Source organism: Anser cygnoides, chromosome 3 (genome assembly GCF_040182565.1).
Source record: "Anser cygnoides isolate HZ-2024a breed goose chromosome 3, Taihu_goose_T2T_genome, whole genome shotgun sequence".
Taxonomy (NCBI): domain Eukaryota; kingdom Metazoa; phylum Chordata; class Aves; order Anseriformes; family Anatidae; genus Anser; species Anser cygnoides.
This window is the reverse complement of record NC_089875.1, coordinates 49,121,464-49,144,442: the sequence shown is the minus strand read 5'-3', so window position 1 is coordinate 49,144,442 and position 22,979 is coordinate 49,121,464. Positions and strand designations below refer to the sequence as shown.

Here is a 22,979-nt window from a genome sequence, read left to right as displayed (position 1 = left end):
TGCTTAAGAATTATGAAAGTCAAGGACTATTTCATATCAGAAAGTCACAACCTTTTTTGCATATTACTGATTAAAATTACAGTGAATGTTAATATTCATCTGTGTTTTTTTTTTTTTTCTTCCAGAAAGTTAGGAGTTTTCATCGGTTGAACTTCTACTTGTATTACATTATCATTTGGGTTCACCATACATTGTATTAGGTTATTCCTTACAGGAGTTGAAGAGGTTTGTGGAAGTGTGGGTGTTTTTAGGTAAACTGATGTGTCCAATCTTTTTGATCCTAATTAGAAAAACAAACAAACCACACCACCAACAAGCCACATTTTTCCTTTCATTGTGTTCAAACTTCATCTCCATTTGCAATCTGGAATACAATAAACTTCTTATGTTTCCTGTGTGAAGTGGATTTATAGACTCTTCTACTTAATACAGTTTCAGTTCTTCAAAATGGAAAAATTAAGGCATTACTGAATTGGCAGCAAAAAGGGGAAAAAAAAAAAAAAAGGGCACGTTAAAACTTTTTAGTCAATGACCTTAATGGATTTAAATGGATATTCTAAAATAGAAGCAGAAAAGCAGTGATTATATTATGGAAATGTTCACCAAGGCTGATGGTAAAATAAAATTATAGATTTCTAATATCAAAGCACCCTTTAGAATAGTTTCCAGTGTCATCTTACTTGTGACTTTTTTTAATGTCTGTTTTAACTAGTGACCATATTTGATCATATCTCCTGTCTTTTTTCTTTTTTTTTTTTTTTTTTCCTTTCATTGCTAGTTAAAGAGTTAGGGGCTTACTATATAACCTTCAGTTCTGCAGGATTATGCATAATCTTACTAAATAAAATGCAGTTTTTAACCTTAAACATTACTCAGGTAAATTATTGTTGTTTTCATGTTGTTTATGTGCTTCTAATTTTTATTTTTTTTTCAAGAATTTGTCTGGAATGCATGTAACAGATATGCATTTCTTTAAACTAGTAGGCGTGTGAATTTCAGAAGGGATCTTAATTCTTGTCCATGTTTTGTTTTACTTTTACTTCTACTGGTAAACATTTAAAAATCATTAATCTGTGCTCTGACCTGTGTGCTCTGTTACTTTGTCTTGAGGCTTGAGACATGATGAATGATAGTAATCAAGTTTTACAAGTTGAAATAAATTTAATACATATTTCTAAGGTCTCAGGAGGTCTTCATACAGAGCGATTTATAAAAGCACAAAATAAATATGATTTCAGTGAATTGATGCAAAATCTGTTTTTTGTTGTTGGGTTTGTTTATTTTTCACTTGCTATGTGTTTGCTGTTATAGTCTGTAAAACACTAAACATTTCCTTGTTTCTTGAAAACAGTGAGATATTATCTAATTTTATTTTCTATATCAACAAAGTTAAGAATGTTTATAATTTAAGTAAAATAAGAGAAACACTTTGAGCTGTGTAGTCTGTTCACTACTTGGTTAGATTGTTCTTCAATTTATAATATGTGTAACTGCATCAGTCTTCATGTGGGCATTGAAAGCAACGGCCATATAGATTTTTTTACAAAACATGTACTGTCGGGTTCACTGTTTTCTTTGAAAGACCACTGCTTTCTTGGAAACATAAATAAAGCTTCTTTAAAAAGGGAAAGACTTGTACTTGCACCTGAATTTAGCTAACAGGAAGCAGACCTATGTAATTAGACATTTTTTGAAGTAATAACCACGCTTTACTGACAGTGAACGTTATTTTAGTTTACAAGTCCCCCAAACCACACCTTACTGTAGTTAATAGGTATCATGGGATTTATACTTACATTGTGTATGCAATAATTCTAGTGTTTAGTCCATAGACAAAAACTATTTAGAATTATGGGTAAGCATGTGGGAGACTAATATGAAGTAAAATGTTACAAGTCGGTCATATGCTTTATAAATCATAGAGATTCAGATTTAAGAAAAAAAATGTGTTTTAATTATATTGATCTTTCTACCATTGTATCAACCCAAGAATAAATAGATTATATACGTAATGGCATTTTAAATTCTAAATTGCTCATAAATACTCCATTTCAGTTCCAATTAACCATAGTTTTTATGTGTAAGTTTTTATCCTTAAAGTTTATTGACAACGATGTATGAATTCCATGCCAGTATTTTGCTGTAATAATATGGTGTAACAATCAGAAAATGTGTTTATAATAGAAAGGTAATGGGAAGGTGTAAAAGCACTTGTCTAATATAACAGTTTTTAATCTGTATTTTAGTATTTCAGTTGATGTTTCTATAAAGATATGAAGATGAACTAGGGGTGATTGCTTTGGTAAGATGCATCCACACTGAATATTTCTTCTCGTCATATGATTTATAAAGTATTGCAAAAGTAGCAACGTAGCTGCTCAGTAAAAGGAGGCCAGCTTGCTATCCACTTGCTATCCACTGAGTACCTTCTCTGACCATCTAGGATCAGATGACCACCTTTGTTAGAAGACCTCTGTGTTGCTTAAGCTGAGTTTGGATGGTAAAAGGGCAAGGAAAAGAGTTCTGGAGACAGACAGGTTGAAAGCTCAATGTGTGGCTTTGGTCAGGTTTTCAAACCAGATTCTTTTAGGCTTGTTAAGAATCCATAGGTGCACACATCTGCTCTGCCATTTCTGCATAAAGCGCAAGTGTTATAAACTCTTGAAGGATGTCCAGATCACCTTAGTCTCCTCTGAGCTGACTTGGGAATACTTTACTTCTACTTTGAAGCTTGTGTTAGCAACAGCAAGGCTTGTCCTCTTGTTTCTTTAAAAAAGCCTTCCCCCCTCCACTCCTCCCTCCCCCCCCCCTTTTTTTTTCTATGTCTCCTAAAGCTGTCAGGTTTTAAATTGTGTTAAAACTTAACCAGCTGAAGAGGAAAGCTGCTCAAAATCTTTCATAGAATAGTGTTTGTACTATCTTAGCAAGTAAATGGTCCCTGAGAGGGAAAAGCTATTGCTTTAATTAGTCTCTTCTGCTAATTCCAGGAAATCTTCCTTATTTTGCGCATCTTTCTCATCTGGAGATTATTTTCCCTGGATCTGTAGCTCTTTCAAAAAATGTTCAATAGCACCAAAGTCATGAACAGTGATTTGATCTCATGTTGGGCCAGTGGTTTCATGTTGCTTTTTGGCCATTCGTACTCCGATTCTCCGAGCAAAATGGAACCTCAGCTCCATGCATTTGGTGCAAAATGCAGCCAGATTTCCAAAACTAGCCAAGAACTTTCAGGATTCAAAGAAGATTCTATATATATTGAATATTTATATATATTCAATATGTATATATTAAATATATATATATGTATCAGTAGTTGGGGATAGGTCATGATAATTTCTTGCATTACAATTAACTCTTTTGTTCTGTAAGTCATATGTAAAGGGAATATTTACCCATTTTTATGTGCATTTTAGATTTTTCCAAAGTATAAATGTTCTGGAATAATTATCTCTATGCACATACTCTTCTTGTAGGATCGTTTCCATATGGAGTTCACTTATGTGAAACAATTGTTCTAGACTAATTATTGCACATTTAATATTTTGGAAATATTCCAAATATAAGTGATTGTTAGTTATGTACCCTGCAAACAGTTGTCCAGAGCCCACTGGGTTTAACTCCCCTTTCCTTGGTGAAATTTCTTTCAGAACTACAGAGCCAGATTTTAATATTTACTGTAGCAGTTATACTAAAGGCAATATACAACTTCTAGTTGTATTTAATGGGATATTCATATGATTTGTTGAGCTGTAGAAGTGTTATATTGATCACATTTCTTGGTAGTTGTCTTACCCTGAAGTGATAGGAGATTTGCTCATTAACACACGTGCATTGCAGCAACCACTTCTGACAGCTTCCTCCAAAAGCAGCAGTAAATCCTCCCCTCGGCAGGTGTGGCTCCATGAGCACATCTAATACCTTGCTGCTATTGCCTAAAAGTCTGTTTCTCAGTTTCGTCTTCTCTGATCCTCAATGTGCAGCCTGTCTTCTTGTGTAGTCTCTCCCATTCATCTGACACTACTGTAAGCTGGTTCAGTTTGCTAACACAGCAGAAAAAGCATCGTCTTTGCATTTCTTTGGCGATATATTTTACCATATAATTTATACTGTATATAATATACCTGAGCTCTATTATTTGCTATCCATAGTTTTCATTACTTAGTTAAATACATTCTCTTTTATGCATACACAGTGCTCTGGAGTAAATAAACCACAGGATTGAACACTGTGCGGTATTTTTAAGGTCATTAATTAAGAGCAGGAAAAAGTATTGTGTGGACATGATTTTCATTTATTTTGTACCTCTTTGCCATACTCACTTTTTTGTGTGTGTGTGTGTGTGTGGATAAATTATTAAAACATGTTTTAGCTTTTTGTATTAGCAAAATATCTCTTCCTCAATAGGACAGCATTTTTTTTCCCCTCTCTCTCTAATATTGCTAACATTTTACTTAAGATTCTTGTTTTACATTAGTGAAAATGGCATTTAGTCTTTGTCCTTATGCAAGATTACGTTACTCTCATTCCATTGGCCTGCAGTTTTACTGTGCCTAATTCAGTTCACATACTGACAAGTCAGATAATTTCTTTCTCTTCCAGGGCTGGAAGAAAAAGAAACTAGAGGGGAAAAAATGTGAAAATATTATTATTATTAAAGTTAATTAGGAATAATTTCTCTGTACAACACTTTTAAGCAACCTGAATCATTATTTGACCAAAATTTAAGCTATTTTGTCCAAGAGCTTAAGTTATTATTAAGATTTTAGATTTTCCAGTTTTGAAAATATTTTACCTCTCATCTGACTCTGTCAGCAGACTAATTTTGAATTTGCATGATTTACTCAATATGGTTTTGATCTATACAGAACCTATAGGTTTTTGAGTGCATTCTCTTTGATTTTTCTTGAAACGTTGTGTTGGTACCTGCAATCTGCTGCAACTAGTAAAATCACATAAAAAATGTGCATGGAAAAATATCCTTTGGCACTGGAACAATCCTATTGGCTACCTTTTGGCTACCTGTACCTACTTTGTTGTTTTGTTTTTTTTTGTTGTTGTTTGTTTGTTTGTTTGTTTTAATACACAAAAACGTATTTGGAAATTTATTCCAAACTCTACTTTAGCTAGTAGATTCTGTTTGTTGGTGATCTAAAGAAAATTGGTGAAAATTTGTTTCTTTGTTTGTTTGTTTTACATAGGCACTCTTGGTTTTGATAATTCAGTTGTCTGCTAATAACCCGTAGGATGGGATTTATCGTTCTGCACCAGGGTAGGAACAGAGGGCTGGGCGGAGAGAGAGGGAGACAGAGAGAGATGGTGTAGGGTTCTCTCTGGATCTCTAGAAGAATGGCCTGGCAAAAAAACACTGTAAGAAAAAAAAAAACACTATATAATAAGACAGAGTTAAAACAGGAATTTAGGTAACAAGCAAATCTTTCATCCCTTCAGATGTTGGCTTTTGTGCAGCCTTGGACAGACCCGCAGGTGGACTTTCCCATGGTATGCTGTGCACATGGTATCTTTGGAGAGGTTCCTCCTCCCTCCTGTGCTGTGGTGCCTTTTATTTTGTGTAACAAACAAAATCATATATCTTCTGACAGGCTGGAATGCTATCTCTAATGCATGCAGCACAGGACAGCATGGGCCTCTCAAACCGATTCCTTTACAATGGCTTAATGCTTACAGGCTTCTCAAGCCTTAAGTACAAGGCCTGATTGGCCACACATCGTTTTCTCAAGATGACTAACTCCTCAAACACAGCCTTCCAAAAGACTGCCAATATGTTCATCTGGCCAAATGTAGATGCATACCAAAAAAGGATGTAAGAAAGAAAATGAGGTATCCATATTGAGTTGGAAAAATGATCAGCTTTGCCTGCCTACAATGTGGTTCAGCGCATCCTGATAGTGCAGACATCAACATTCAGCACAGAACATGCAACCAAAGTCTAGCAATATTTTATGAAAGAACTGTTTACTATACAAGAATCAGTGTGATTTGGTGCCACAGATTATTCTATTTCTACTGTCTAACTATTGTGAATGCAGGGAATTTTCCACAAATCAGCCCTACGCATTGGATCTTACTACATTTGTTATTCTATCTAAATGTTGAATAATGTTAAAATCTTGAATTACTTGTCTGTGCTGTCCCTTATGAGGAAATAACTTAAGAATTTTACATTTGAGAAGGTACAGTTTAACTTAATAATTTAACAAGTAACAAATGCTTCTTTGTTTCTTATAAAGTCATCTTTGGTCAGCTTATGGTCTCTGTAGCTACTTTAAGTGCTAGATTTATTCAGGAACAATGAAATCTTACTGTCTTCAAATTTTAAATCTGTATTTTTTCTTCAAGTCCAAGGGATTTGTTCTTTTATCACTGAAATATGAAATTTAGCCATCTCAGAATGTGTCTGATTCTTCTTTACCACTGGTATAAATAACAAAAGTAACATCATTAAATATAAAGGCAACCATTTTTCTTAACTATAAAGTTAACAACAATCACCGAAGGCATTGAAAGATTTATTTTACCTTTGCAAAATTTCCACTATTCATACTCATTTGTTCTTAGATCACTTCTTAGATCACTTATTTTATTTAATTATTTATTCTAAGATCATAATATTTTTCATTTCTGTCTTTTCTAGTTTTTATAGTATGTGGATTATTTTTGATTTTACTTTAGTTTTTTTTTTTTGTTTTTCATTCTTGTCTGTAACGTATTATGCACTGTTTTGTCTGAATAGTTGATATGAAAATTGCTAGCCTCTGGATTTTTGTTGTTGTTGTTTTGTTTAAGATCTAATCTTATGTAAGGCATGAGATTTTACACAGATGTGTTTTATTTATTCCCTTATTAGTCTTGTATATGAGCAATCAACATTGTACCCCTGTTACAAAAGCACTGCCACTACACTTTCCAAAATTTTTGAAGGTGGGATTTGAGAAACTTTTTTAAATATGATCATTTTAGTAGGGACATAGGTTTAGTCGCCAGATCCTCCAGACTCATTTGTAATGTTGGAAACCAGATTCTACATCTACATTTCAACTCGTGTTTAACTTCAATGTAGTTAGCAAAACAGTAGACAAGTTGCTCCTCTTTGTTCTTCTTTGCCTGAGATCTGTAGTGTTAGAAATTATATCAGTTTGTTAAAAAAATCTTCCTAAAATATAGGTACCTTCTGTTTTTTAAGCATTTTATGTCATATATCCTAACACAGCAAAAGTGCCTCCGCTTAATCATGTACTGCTTTTTCAAGACACTTGCTCTTATAATGACAGCTTTACATCTTTACAAGTTTGTGTTCTGGTTTACTTTAAGCTGATCCTTTTTTAAAATGCAATGTGCCAACTGTCAGAAATACTCAAAGAACTATTCAGGCAGATGGAATCCCTATAAGACGCAGAGATTTTCCTTCCTGTTATGTTACTTATTGCTAAACACTAGATGGAGAATTTAAGTCAGAATTCCATGGAAGCTCTGTTCTGAAATGTGTATCATCTTACATCATTTTTATTTCCTGTGCTGTTTTCTTGTTCACACAAAAATGTCTTTTAAAAGTCTAATCTTCAAAAAATAATGGAGAATTTGTTCTAGTGCATATAAACTGCTAACATAAGTTTTCTATTTTGAATGATATTCTCGTTCCTATAGCAGTATTGCAAATTAATTTCTGTATGTCAACAGTGAACGTAAATATTTGGAGATACTCAGTATGTTCACTTATTGCACAAACAAGCAGACATCAAAATTACTAGGCTTTCAAAATACTGTTCTTTATTATGAATATATGTTTTTCTTTTTTTTTGTGTGTGTGTGTGTGTGTTTTTTAAGAGAAAGACTAGGACTTGATATTTCCAAAGAAAATACTTCAAAAGGTTATACAATATGGCCTCTGGTTTGTGCCAATATCAGTTGTGATTAGGCTGATAATCTCTTATATCCTCTTTAATCCTTGTTTAGTCTTTTTATTATTGAATACTCCAGCCTCTGACACCAGTGTTTTTATTATATCAGTTACAATCTGGATTCATTTGGGAAATTAGTTTTTCTAACTGATTGTGTTCTCTGCCTGTATATCTTTACAGTTTCTTAGAGTGCAACACTGAATCTTCTGCAGCATCTTTTGCTAACTTATTAAGATGTGATCTCACCAGACACGATTACTTTCTGCCTTGTGTTATTACTAGTTAGAAGTGTTTTTGATAAATATAATAAAAGAGGTGAATGATTACATAAATCTAAGATTTTGTGGCCTTCTTTCTTTCAGGAATGGAGGAAATAATAGCATGTAAGTTTCTCAATAAGTTTAAATGAACAATTTCAAGTTCAACAATGTACTGTTCTCTAAGTGTTTGTGAAAATCTGAATTCCCTCAATCTTATTTATTATACTTATTTATTGTGTAGATATTTTCAGCAACTTGGCAATGAATTATTCATTTGAATATTTGGTTTTGTAGTAAAACACAGTTTCAGTTAGGTAAGCCTTTAAAATAGGGGGAAGTTTTTTAATCCATCTGAGTCAACAACTAGTGGAAGGCCATCTCTTCTTTTCAGAAAGAAAGTACCATAGAGAATAGCACAGTAGTCAACACTACAAAGAGGAACTTCAGGCTCTGACTGTTTCATACTGGGCTGTAAAATATGAGATTGCAAGTACTTTGGCATATAAAATGCAAGATTTCCTCTTTGATCAGCTGAACATTTCTATTGATTTCAATAACCGCATAAATTCGCCACAAGATCTGTTTTAAGTCAGCTACGTAACAAATGATTTTTCATTGGACTAGAGTTTATTGGACTACATTCTTCTCAGAAAATTACCTCTAAATTTAAATGTAGTCCATCCACCTTTTGCTTAGAAAACATTTCCATATAAGTTTCCAGAGAATTCAGTTTGAAAGTGCGGATAGAAAATTTGAGATAAACATCCAGTATTGTAAACAAGTAAGTCTCCCTTCTTTATTAAGCTGCAGATTTTCATGAATCTTCTAGGACTCATTTTTTACTGTATCCCTTTAAAGCTCTGAAATTTTATTGCAACTGACCACTGTACTTAAAAGTTATAGAAGGGGGAGTATAGAGCTTTAGAGGAGGATGATTATTTTCTTTACTTAGAATACCAGGTTAAAAATAAGCTAACCATCGATTTATTTTTTTATTATTATTATTATTGTTTTTTTATTGTCCTTATGAAGTGTTGATAATGATTCTGTAATTGAATTTATTTGGATTCTGGTGGCTTCTTAGGGTAAAAAAATTGCTTCTAGAAGTCCTTCTGCTCATCTCATGCCCATAGGTGACTCCACTGTCCAAAAGAGTGTCTGGATTGCCATAAACATTTCACACACCCCATCACTGACAGGATCCCTTGGCTTCTCATAGGGTTGTAACCAGCAAGTACAAGCATGCTTTTTGTTTTGACAAGAGTCAAAACAATCTGCCCACCCTAAGTGTAGAAAGAAACTGATTCCATGAGACTGTGCCTACTTTTTGAGAAGTTTGGTGAAACAAGATGTTTTAAATTGCATGGTGCAAAAAAAATTGTAACAGATTTTTGGTCGTGGTACCAGATTTTCTGATGTGCTCTGGTCTGTTGTTAGCTGTATTATGGAATTAGGACTAAATAAAAATGGCCACTGAAAGTTTCCAATATGACATCATAAACAATTAGTAATCAACCTATTTGTCTCTGTAGTCCATAATCGATACTTTTATATGCATGGAGTAGCTGTATAGTTTATTTGGTTTTGGAACAAATAATTTTGACCAACATGTATCACCAGTAATCTTTCCTTTTGATTTATTTTTGCAGTTTTTGAGGTAATTATCCAGCTGGGAGTTTTATTAGTACCTTTAGCACTTTTTTCTATATGCAACATGGAGCAGTGTGTTCTCAGTTCCAGCTTATTTGTTATTGTTTTTGTTTGTTTGTTTGTTTGTTTGTTTAGTTTATTGATAAAGTTCATGTATACATTTTTCAAGAAATGCTGTTTTATTGTTATATTCTGGAGGTCAAGACAGTCATCTCTGATTTGGAAACCTTAGATTTTCACAGAGTTATAGTATTGGAACATGTCTTTGGTGTATGAAAATCCTTATTTAATCGACTCAATATTGTTAAATGTTAAGTATTCTAGAAGCACAGTGGGTTGTAGTGGATGTTGAAACTGTTGAAATTTGTATGAACTATTGTTCATGCCACTGATGATACTTTTTTTGCTTACCGTTGATTTTCACTTCATACATTTTATGCCTCCTGCTTAACTCAAAATTGAGGGAGGTCAAGTTTCTGTTTCCATCAATACCCTAGCAGAATAGCTTCTGAGATGGTAAGGATTGTAAGAAGAAATAATCAAGATGAAGAAAGGAAAATAGAAGCTAGGTAATATTTTCTGAATGAAAAAGGAAAAATTTCTAATTCTGTCACAGGCATTCTTGGACTGAAAGGAAATAAATGAGCTCTAGAAATCTGCAAAAAAAATGTGTTAGATGGATGTCTTCCCATACAGAAAAAAAATATCTCCAAGAAAATTTCTATCAACTATAGAAAAAAATAAGTCAGTCTTCTGTGTTATTTCAAGTCTAGATGGATTAGAAGATGTATACAATACTGAAAAAATGATACCTAGCTGAGTGTATAATCATGTAAATATATAAGAAAGGAAGGCTAGCAAACAGATGAAATGACACTTTAAGTCCTAATTATCTTATGGAGAAAGAAACTAAGGAAATTACAACTGAAGCTGTTGGACAGTGTATGTCAGTGAATGAAACAAAAACACTTTTCTGGAAGTCAGTACTTTTCAGTCAAAAAGTAATCAATTAAATGAGAATAGAGAGATTTGCAATATTTCAAGACTTTTTTTTCTAAAATCACATAAACTTTGGATCACAAAAACAATACCAAGATTTAAAAAAAAAAAAAGTGGCCTTTGACACTGAGTATAAAAGTTAATCTAGTTCTATTTCACTAAATACACGTGACATCATGATAACAAACAGTTAATATTAACTCCTACCCAAATAGTCTTTTAAAAGATGAAGGTAGAACTCACAGTTCATTAACTTTAAAAACTTCCAAAAATATTCACCAATTTTAGCTAAAGAGAGGAGGCTTCAGAAAAGGACTTAAGGCAAAGAGTGATTAAATAGATTTAAAGCCATTTCTTGTCACCGTACAAACATATGAAAGAAAAATAAAACATGGAACATGATTTTAAACATATCACTGAAGATTTACAGATATCAACATATGATTGCCGAATTAACAAGGATGAAGATAACTCATTTAAAGATTTTTTTGTAAAGTTAACACAAGGGTCCCCCGTATCATCCCCATCCCACAGAGACCACAAAATCCTCCATGCCCAAATACAGTAGATTGATTTAGACTATTGTACTGTCAAACTGAAGAACTTTGGGTAGATTTACTTTCTCAACTGATGTAGGAAAAGAAAAAAAAAAAGAAGTTGGCAATTAAAAACATTTCATTTCCTTTGTGTTTGGAAGAGATAAAGTTGGGGGGATAATTTTACATCTAGTTTTCAGATCAAATTTTTTTTGAAGCATATCACACTTGAAGTTGGAAAGAAAATGAAACTGCTTTGGCTGTTTAGATACAAAGTTTTATTCTTCCTGAGTTCAGGTTCACTTTGTTGGTTTTTTTAATAAATAAGTGATAATAAAGTGAATAAAATGTTTAGCAAGTTGTAACCTATTTCAGGGGGTTGTAATTTCACTTTAATATTTTTTTTGTAGATAATGGCTTTTCATATATTATAATAATTATAATTATATTATATTAATATTAATATATTATATTAGTATTATAATAATATTATATATTAATATTCAGTTCTTCAACTTGTGGGCAAACATATATAGAGCTGTAGGACATGCAGGGTCTGTACACCGAAGTGGGCTGTTTACTCAGTGTGGTATAAATGAAAGGCAATCCCCCATTCCTCTCCCTTCCTCTTTAGGTTTGGTTTTTAGTGTTCCTATTCCATCTCTTCAGATGCAGTTAAGTAAATTTCTATTGAAGACAGCCATGGAATGGGAGTTTTTGCATTTTTTCAATTGTGGAAGCATGGTGAGGGCTGTGTAGGAACTGCTTTGCTAGCCGAAGCATCTAGCCTTGGGAAGTTTCCAGATGCATTCTATAGAGAGCTGAAGCATGATTTCAAGAAAGGTGATAGCTAGCTCATCACAACCTCATTTGACTTTCTGAACTTTTATGAGATTGGTAAGTTCTACCCCAGTTCTACAAATGAGAAACTAATGCCAAAGTGTTGTTTCACCAAAAACGCAGGAGTCTCTCCCAGAATTAGAATGCAGTGATTTTATCTTCTCAGTCCAGTATTTAATCCTTTAAACAAAGATAATTCTCAACATTTATCTTTTAAACAAAGATAATTCTCAAAAAAAATTTTTGAAATACTTTTTGTGTTTTTTTTTGTTTGTTTGTTTGTTTGTTTTTTTCTTGGCAACCATCTGCTTGTGACTGAACAAGGTACTGAGAAAAAAGCCCTTCTGAACACCCTTTTTGCTGGGTGCATAAACTTTGGCATAGGCTTCTTTCTTTCTCCCAGTTTGTAAACTACTCTGTCAACTTCAGAGTTATGCAGTGCACATCTAGATCAAGCTCTTCATATGTGTTGAAAATAACTCCAACATAGGATGGTTCGCTTCTTTGCAAAGTCCTACATGAAATTGCATAGGAGAGACTGACCTAGTATGGAGGTATGAATAAGATGCAGAGACAGTTTTTAAAGGTTTAAGCATAGGCTACTTCATCTGACACTGCTTCTGAAAGAAGTGATTAGGAAAACTATGACCTAAAAGTTATATTCACATGGAATGTAGGGATAGTAGAGAGAAAGTTGTAACATTAAGGTACTTTGCTTCTAAAATAGAATCCAGCACTCTCATTTAGTACTTTTGTGGATCTGAGCCCATGGTCCTTAGAAAATAATCGTGGCAAGATGGTCACATCAAGCATTTGCCTATACTGGTTAACTGTTTTGCAGAGGAAGCAGGCTAGCTAAATATTTTAACTTCTGAAATCTCTACACTTCCAGGCATTGGGATATAGCAACTAGTATAGAGCATTCAGTTTTCAAAGTCCAGCTCTGTTTAGTCTAAGTGGTCTTTTCTCTTCTAAACAAAGTATTGGCCAATAATTTAGGACAGTCCACAAAATCCAGTGATTTCTCCTCCTCTAAAAATAGGACTACAGGACCTGACATAATTTGCTATCTGCTAACGGTTAACCTGAATATAAAAGCTCACTAAATAAAACTAATTTTGAATGTTACATTTCAGTATTAGTTCTTCAGTAGATTTTATTCTGAACAAAGTAAACATATTTTAGTTATAACACATATTATAAATAACAGCGTTGTAAGAACTGTACAAACAGGAATTACTTCACCCATCACTAACATAGCAACTATGTAATGGTGCACCGTAATGTAAAACTTTGTGACGGGAAAGGAGTAACTGAAGCATACAACTGAAGTACAAGGTAGGATTTAGGAAGTGAGAATGCAAATACAGAGTTGGAATGTTCTTGTAACACTGACATTAGAGTAAAGATGCAGTATTCTTCAGGCATACTAAAGTGTTCTGTCACGACCCAAGCAAGGTTCTTGCTTGCTCACAGGTCAGGCCAGCCTTATCTGAAGTCAGTGCCTTCAGATAAGTGATTCACCTGGGTTGTCTTTGGGCTGATAAACCAATGATTCAAAGGCTAACTGACCTGATGGGGGCCCTGTTCTGTCTTAAAAAAACACAGATGGTTTTAGACAAACAATTTTAAGAAAATAAATAGTATCCTGGCAGTTCAGAGCATTAAAATGAATTGATGCAGAATCAGGCAAACAGCAAAATCAATGTTTCCAAAAGGAGAAATGGCATAGATTCACCTGGAAGGGAGGGCAGGTCTTTGGAAATTTAGAATGACAAGAAGCAGGATCGCTGTATTATGGTCTTGCTTTTATTCTCTTTCCTAGATATCCTCTGTTAGGGTCACAATAATAAGTTAGGATGGTAGGTGCATTCCAGCACAAACCTTCATATATATGTGTGATGGAAGTGCAAAATAGGCTGAAAATAACTCTCCTAATATTTTACAGTTTTACCAACTCTTTACTTAGAAATGTACACAGATATTCCATGATAATGTTTATGAGCAATTTAAAAAACTAAACATTACAGAAATCAGAAAAAGTAAATTGTAAATAAATTTTATAATTTAAATAAAAAATAAAATTCACATTTCGTTTCCAAGCCAACAGCATTCTTATAACTTGCTGTATGTAGACCTGCAGCATGTTGATCTGGCATCCAAAAATACATATGTATCCATAAAGAGTGTTGTGGCTGCTTTTATATCACTGAGCAGTGCAAACCAATAGAAAGGATAACTGAAGGAAAAGTGATGATGCTGAGCATATGATGTTTTACACGTTACAGGGATTTCCTTCATTCTGACTGACTGTTGTCTGAAAGGATTCCAGTTCATTCACTTAGAAACTGCTTCATTAAGTGAACCAGAGCACCATAATTGGGGATGATTGTGAGGCTCATTTCAAAGCACACTCATGATCCCAGCTGAAACATGAATGCAAGTATTCTTGCAGTGTATATATATTTTTCTAAACATTAGAATGTGGATGGAAGAATCTCCACTATCAGGAAACCATTTAAAAGGCTCTCAGATTTAGTGGAATTGATGCAGTGGAAATCCTTGTGAAAATGATAGAGCAAGGAAAAGAGAAAGGAAAAAAAAAGAGAGAGAAAGGTAAAGAGAATGAGAAAGAGAAAGAAAAAAGAAAGAAAGAGGAAAAACAACTGTATTCATCTGTAGACTGAAAGAAGGAGAGGAAGAAATACATTAGTAGTCACTCATCTGTCTTCCTTTACATTAAAGGAAATTGATTAGCAAGCATAAGCAGAGAAATTGAAATTACATAAAATAGTTACACTATACTCCAGCATAGAATAAGAGATGGAGGACCTTCTGAGGACAGAGTGCTCTACAGCAATTTGTAACATAGACGCATCTGGTTTATCTAAACAGCTTATCTTTTCTCCAATCAAAAATAACATTACTGAGGTGATGAAATAGAGTAATTCTGTATGCAGCTTACGACTTCCTTTCAGTTGTGTCTCAAGGCAATAATGAGATACAATATCTTTGTACAAAATCACATCTGATTTTTCTTTCAAGTTCTGGTGCTTTAGAAGCTTTTGTAATGTTTGCTGACCTCTATCAGAAGTTTCATCTTGGGGTCTTAAAATTGTTTTCTCACATTTTGACTTTTGAAGTTATGAGATGAGCTTTGATCTGTTGTCCAGATTTGTGCAATAGCCCCAGAAGTAGATTTCACTTCATTAGAAGTGGCACCATTTAAAGCATATCAAGAGTGGTACATGTGAGGAAAGATCTCCCAAGTTTCTTTTTGGATATAAAACACTTTTGTCTGATACACATTGATGGATTGTGCTTTTTTGATATTGAATGCTTGTGATACTGATATTAAATAAAAGGAATTAATGTGGAACTAAGAGTATCCATTGGGACATTTTCCTATGCCTCTGCAATCATTTGAAGTTTCTCATTCGATTTTGGATATGTCTGCATAGCAAAATCAAAACATGATGGTAGCATGTAACAGCCACCTATGTTAGTTTAATCAAATTATGACCAATAAATGAAGATGTATACAGGTTTTGCTGCTTTTTGCCAGTAAGAGTAGACTCTCTTGGGGATGCCTATCTACAGATTCTGATTGTTAACGCTTGCTAAGATTTGTGTTTCCAAGTCTACACTATTACTATTACTTATATTTATTAGAAAAAGTTGTAGATATGTCACAAAATACTATAATCATGCAATTGTTTTGTTGTGTTGGTAAATAACTGCCAAAATGTTAGTTTTCTCATGCATGCTGCTTATGATGATGGGCTTGTCTGTGCTACAAGTACAGAAACAAGTAAGATACATATGTGCATGCTAACTCCAGAACCATCAACTCGAGTTCATGGCTTTTGCATCTCGGTTTGCTCCCTGGGCACAAATTGTAATTAAGCAGTGTTGTGCAGCTGCCTTGCTGGACACATTAAGAGCTCTATCACACTATATGGATGAGGACCTTGCAGCTGATGATTCTAGTAAAGCTTTGTATGTTAACATGGCACTGCATAAGACTAGGTATATTATTTAGCCTTTATTCCTGATAGCTTGAGTATTTCATTACATGGTGCAATTTGTTTGATTTATGTAATATATCTTGCATTATACTCAGCAGCTTCTGGCTTCAGTACACAAGCAAAAGAATGGTGACACTTCCTGTAGGGAAGTCAGTGAACTGCCAGCGAGACTATAGTGGATTAGCCAAGTGAGGTGGTAGTTTGATACCAGTACAAGAGAAGGATGGGACTAAGACTCTGTCAGTGGTTACACAAATATTTTCAGGATGCTATTGCCTTTACATGCTGTTGACCTAAGACACTAGCTTGTGGTGGTAGACTCCATTCTGTGGTACAGTGCAATTTCATACAAATTCATTTTTCAGCTCGGATACAAAGAGATACAATTTATTATTCTATTTTTGAAGAAATATCAGTCTTCTAGTTGATAATGTGGTATTACATTTTCAGGGAAGACTGCAAACATTTTTTAGGCAAGAGAGTTGAGTGGTCATGTGACTTCCAATCTCTATAGCTTCAAAGATAAGTATTATAAAATATTTTTGTGGGAATGAAAACTGCAAAAAAGATCTGTTTAAATTACAGTTTTCCTGTAAGGAACTCAGCTGACTGAAAACTGGATTTTTAATTTTTTTTCCCCAGTTGTCATCTAAATGCATTAACTTGTGTTAATTAAATAAAGATATCATGGAATCACAGCATCATCTAGGTTGGAAGAGACCTCCAAGATCATCTAGTCCAACCTCTGACCTAACACTAACAAGTCTTCCACTAAACCATATCACTAAGCTCTACATCTAAATGTCTTTTAAAGACCTCCAGGGATTGGTGACTTAACCACTTCCCTGGGCAGCCCATTCCAATGCCTAACAACCCTTTCGGTAAAGAAGTTCTTCCTAATATCCAACCTAAATCTCCCCTGCGCAACTTTAGTCCCCCTCATCCTGTTACCAGGCACATGGGAGAATAGACCAATACCCACCTCGCTACAGCCTCCTTTAAGGTACCTGTAGAGTGCGGTAAGGTCACCCCTGAGCCTCCTCTTCTCCAGGCTGAACAATCCCAGCTCCCTCAGCTGCTCCTCATAAGCCTTGTTCTCCAGATCCCTCACAAGCTTCGTTGCCCTTCTCTGGACTCGCTCGAGCACCTCCATGTCCTTCTTGTAGTGAGGGGCCCAAAACTGAACACAATAGTCGAGGTGCGGCCTCACCAGAGCCGAGTACAGGGGGACAATCACTTCCCTAGCCCTGCTGGCCACACTGTTTCTTATGCAAGCCAGGATGCTCTTGGCCTTCTTGGCCACCTGACCACACTGCTGGCTCGTATGTCATTAACCATTAAATTTGATTACAAATTAAAGGTAATATTTTTTAAAAAAATATATGAATTGTTAAATAAGAACAGCAGGATATCAATCTATTCTACTTTTAGGAAGTAAAAACATTGGTCTCTTAATATCTTACTATCCTAGTACTAAATATATAACATATATAACTATATTTTTTATTTTTCACACAACTCTTGAACAATTATTGACTTCTGATTGGAACACAAAGGCCTATGTCTGCATTGGCAGATGAGAAACTGTGTCCAATTAATTCTTGATGCTCAATATAAATTCAGCACCACTCCTTGAAGAATCAGTCACCTGTTTCTTCCTGTCACGCTCCATGCTGCTCCCTCTCTTGTGCCAGCTTAATTGTTCACACATCTTTCCAGTAAACCTGGAAAAATATTTCACAACTTAAACTAACAAAAACAAAAACTGTAAAAAACTCTTTGTTTCTGATCTGGTCTTCTGAATACCCACACGAAAGCTTGTGTTTGTAACGGAACGCTGTACCTTGTGATAGTATCCAGTAGCATGCTTGAGGGGGGCAAGACCACTTATTTCAATGTCAGTGACAATTTTTGTCTTGCTTAAAGTGCCCATGAAACTACTGTGTTAGTTTTTAAGAAAATCACCAGTCGTCCTATGAAGGTACATACTTAGGTCCCTGAGGATGCGTAGCTTGACACTCAGTTGGAAAAATTGGCAAATTCAGTCTTCAAATACTTATTTACTATTTAAGTCTGATTTCAAATAATTTGTCTCAGTATTTTCTTAATGTGCCATTACTGACATCTAAGAAAGCAGCCCGATAGAATGGTTTAAAATGCCCATGAGTCAATAAAAAAAATATGGTCTTTCTCCTTCCTCGCTTAATGGTTTGTATTTTTTATCTTGTCACATAGATCATTGGCATAGAATTACAATAAATTAGTTTTGCAATTATCAAACTGTTCAACTTCTCTTTGGCATTTAACGAACCTCAGAAGCTGTTTATTGCTTCATATACTTTGCCATCATGAATATTAGCCTTTAATTAACTGGAACTCTAATCTTAGTCTTTCTAACTATGTTGCAATGAAATATCTTTGTTAGGTTGCCAAAGACAGTATATATGACTGCTTTTTCTGATAAATTGAATACTTTCAGAATGACCTTTTTAGTCAGCAATTTTAATAATATAAAATGCAGGAAGATAAATGTCATTATGAAAAGTAAACACGATCTGATACCTTTTTTGTCTATTTTACTTAGAAATAAAAAATCACAGAGAAGCCTCAGTTGTGTGGGAGCTCTAGAGATTATCTGGCCCAACCTTCTGTTGAAAGCTGGGCTTTAGATTAGCTTTTTCAGGTCCCTCTCAAGCCAAATCTTGAACATTTTCAGGGAGATTTCACCATTTCTGGGCAACCTATTTCAATGATTAATTTTTCTCATGGTGAAGAACTTTTTCTTGTATCCAGGCAGAACTTCCCTTGATTCAACTTGCACCTGTTTCCTCTTATCCTGTGCAGCTTTTGGAAGAGAACACCACCATCTTTATAACTGCCTTTTAGAGATTGGAAGACTGTGATTAAATCATACCCTAAGCCTCCTCTTTTCTCAGCTGCATACATCCAGTTTATTGAATCTTCTGTCAAGATCTAATCATCTTCGTGGTCCTCTGGTAGACCCACTCCATTTTTTAATGTTTTTTTTCATGAACTGTAAGGACCAGAACTGCACACAATATACCACGTGTCAGCAATTGTCAAGTCGAGTGGAACTCCTGGATCTGCTGCCTATACCCCTACCAATGCAAGCTGGTGCTCACTTTGCCTTTGTTGCTGCAAAGGCACTGCTGACTCAAGTTTAGTGCTGTCCATAAGAACCCCCCAGGTCCTTCTCAGCAAAGCTTCACCCTAACTAGTCAGACGCCACACAGCTTGTACTGCTGTTTGGGATTATCAGTCTCATGTGCAAAATTATAATCGTGCATATCTTGTTTGTCCTAGTTTGTGAAGGTCTCTCTGTACAGTAGCTATTCCTTCTGGTGTACAATACCTCTCCTCACAGTTTGGTGTCATTCACAGGCTTGGTAGTGAGCATTCAGTCCTGGCATCCAGATCCTCTATAAAAACTCAAACAGCATCAGATCCAACAGTAATCCTTAGGAACTCCATTTGTGACCAGTTGCCCATAAGCCAGTTAAAGCGTATCAGTCTTCCCCTGAAAGTTAAAGCCATAACATTCCTGTAAGGTTTTGTAAAGCATGATGTATGCAAGCAGCTTGTCAAAGAAGATTATTTGAACTGTCACCAGGATCAGTAGGAAGTATCCCAATGATTCTATATTTTCCCCTAAAATTATGGGCCATATGTGTCCTCAGAAACTATTACAGCATTGTGATGATCTGCAAATAGAGAACAAAAAGAAGTCTGGTCTCAAAAAGCACTACAGAAAAATATAAAATAAATGCAGATAGATCAGGAATTATTTAAATAAAAAAAAAAAAAGCAAATTATATGCATTTATTTTTCTTCCCTCGGGCAAACTTGCAAATATACGGCTAGAATGGCCCAAGAGAATCTCTATTGAGAACAGTGTTCCAAACAGTGTATGATAGTGATGGTCTCCCTAGTAATAAGGACAGGGAGGAAAGGGAACTAAAGGTAAGCAGTATTTGCCCAGTGGAGCCATTCCAGGGAATGTCTCATAATCTGCTTTGATCAGATGCAAACACAAGAAATAAGTTGCCCCCGTGTAATGATCTTAAAGCTGAGCAACAACTCTTCAGACATGCAAGGTACCATTTCCTCAACGCAGGGACAGTTCCACTGTCTTCCTGATCTGTGATATTTCTTTGGTTTAGGCAGACCTTAGGCTCATTTCTGCTTAGATAGTTTTATCTCTTTGGAGTCAGATGCCCTTCCTGGTATTTATAGAGCTGTATGTCTATTACAGAGCAAACTGACAAGCAAAACGTCTTTAAGACAAAGGAAAAAACAACAGCTCTCTCTCTAGACTACTGCCGAGTATTTGATATGGAGTACAAGATTTATGATATGCATCAGATTGTAAGAAACTCCATATTGAAGTGGAGACATTAACAGCAAATAATGTCAAAGTGAGAAATATCATAATGGAACTTCTTAAGAATTGGTTTAGGGCTAATCTTATTTAATATTTTAATTAGTGACCTAGACCAAAAAAAAATAGGATTGTATAACAAAATTTACAGTTGACGTGATGTTTGGAGTAGATATTAAAATAGATGAAGATCAGAATGTCACACAGATGGAAGTGGAAGCCCTTCAGAATTGGTGTAATAGAAATGGAATTAAATATAATAGTACAAAGTACAAGGTAATGCACTTAAAACTAATGACAAGAAATTCTGTTATTAACAGAGCTCGTCTACAGCAAAAACTAGTTGCTATAGCAGTTAATCAAAGGATAACTATGAGTTACCTGTGTAATGTGGCCTAACGAGAGAGTAAATGTAGTGCTAGGAGGTCTACCAGAAAGACTGTATCTATCTCATGAAAAAGGATAATAATAGTTGTATTTCTGATCACTGATAATGTGGATTTGGTAAACCTGAATTTACTTCTCTTTCATCATCTTTACCAGTCACACACTGAATGCACAGAAATTTCTAAAAGTCACAACGTGGTCTTTTGACAGGGAATTCCATAAAACCACGACTTGCTACGTGAATACATAACTACTTCTCTTTGTTCCAAATTTGTGACTTACTAGCTTGTTGTCATGCCCTGAAGGCTGAAGGAGATGGTGGGAAAATGAGTCCTTATCCGTCCTCTCCATGAAGCGATGATTTTATAGGTCTTTATTTTATTCCTCCTTAGCAATCATTTTCCTGGTTTATTATTATTTTTATATAAAAGCTATTCCGTAACTTCATTGATAGTCCTCCTCTGAAACTTTTCTAATTCTACCGTATCTTTTTTAGAGGTGGCAGATCAGAGTTGACATACTATTTAAAATGTGTTTTCTAACCATTGAAATAAGAATAATGTACAACAGCCTTTCAGCAGTAAAGGGACAGATAATTGGATTTATGATCAATTTTTGAAACACTTTTTATATGTAATAGAAGGACATTAAAGAAATAATAGAGGAATTGATAACTTTATTCCTTCTACTTTTTCTGTTCTTGCATGAAGAATGCAAGGAAATGCAAGGAATGCAACTTTTTCCTGCAAGAAGTTGAGTTAACACAAACTTGTTTTCCAGAAAATCTGCAAAAGTGCCATAGGAAAAAAGTTCATATCAAAACTACTAACATGACTTGGGAAGAATAATGGTTATTTGCAGATAAGATGTAGTTTGGGATTGCATTAGTTGCCTCTAATGATGATAGTCTGCCACAAATAATTAAGATTGTAGCTTGTGTAAGCAAGACAACATAATCTTTATCATAATTTAAGTTAAAATTTAATAGAACAGTGATTCCTAATATTTTATGGAAACACATATTTTAAAGGATGTGTGCAGGTCATACCAGTACTGAAAAATGTACAAAAAGGACATAGAGGCTTTTCTAGTGGCCTCAAATGATCAGTGACTTACAGACTTGCCTCAAATGCAAAAAATAAAATAAAATAATAAAATAAAATAAAAAAAGATAAATCTAAAGGCAAGTGAAAGTACTTATACTGGTGGCACAGAACGAGTTGTGCCTCTGCAGAACAATAAGTGTAGGTTTATTCGCATTGGTTTGAAATGCTTTTCTTGAAGTGTTATGCTCAATTGCTGCAGATGCGTTTACTAAGCAAAATTACAGCTATGCATATCAAATCTATTTTCACTAGACATGGTCTATCTGTGATAATACTATGTAGCAATAGGTCACAGTTTAGAAACCCCAGTTTAAATGATTTGCAATAAAGTTCAGTGTAAGCATATCATTAGTTGACCCTACTACCTCATTCTTACAGGTAGTGAAAAATTTCAGAATACTCTGGAGGAAAAAAAGTGCAAAGTCACTTTCGATCTGTAGTTACCACAGTTAAATTACAGAATAGAAGAAGTGAAGCAAAAGATGTTAGATGCTTGTATTCTCTTCAATGAAAAGCTGAGTATACTGCTAGAAACTAACGTCAAGGTCATTTAAAGACAGGGAAACGTAATGAGACAATTAGAACAATACAAAATACTTGGTATGATTTATGATCCTTGAAGCTCTCACCTTTTTTTGAAAATGACACTTTCTGTATTGTAAAAGCTAGCAAGTCATAATGGCATTTTTGATGAAAGAGATAAGGAGAGAATTGTAGGAAGTTCTTATCTCAGATGTATGGCTATAAAAAAAAGGAAAAACGGGCAAGAATTTCTCAAGGAATAATCATTTGTCAAGGGCATTTGAGATTAGTTTAGCTCTCTTAGTCTCTTCTAACGTTTAAGATTAGCTTTGCTAA

The 22,979-nt window shown here is 34.6% G+C and overlaps 1 protein-coding gene across 4 annotated transcripts in view; it reads left to right on the top strand.

Moving 5' to 3' along the window:
• Positions 1-22,979, top strand: part of PACRG (parkin coregulated) — a 221,900-nt gene that overhangs the window by 29,396 nt on the left and 169,525 nt on the right. The gene's annotated exons all lie outside the window — the stretch shown is intronic.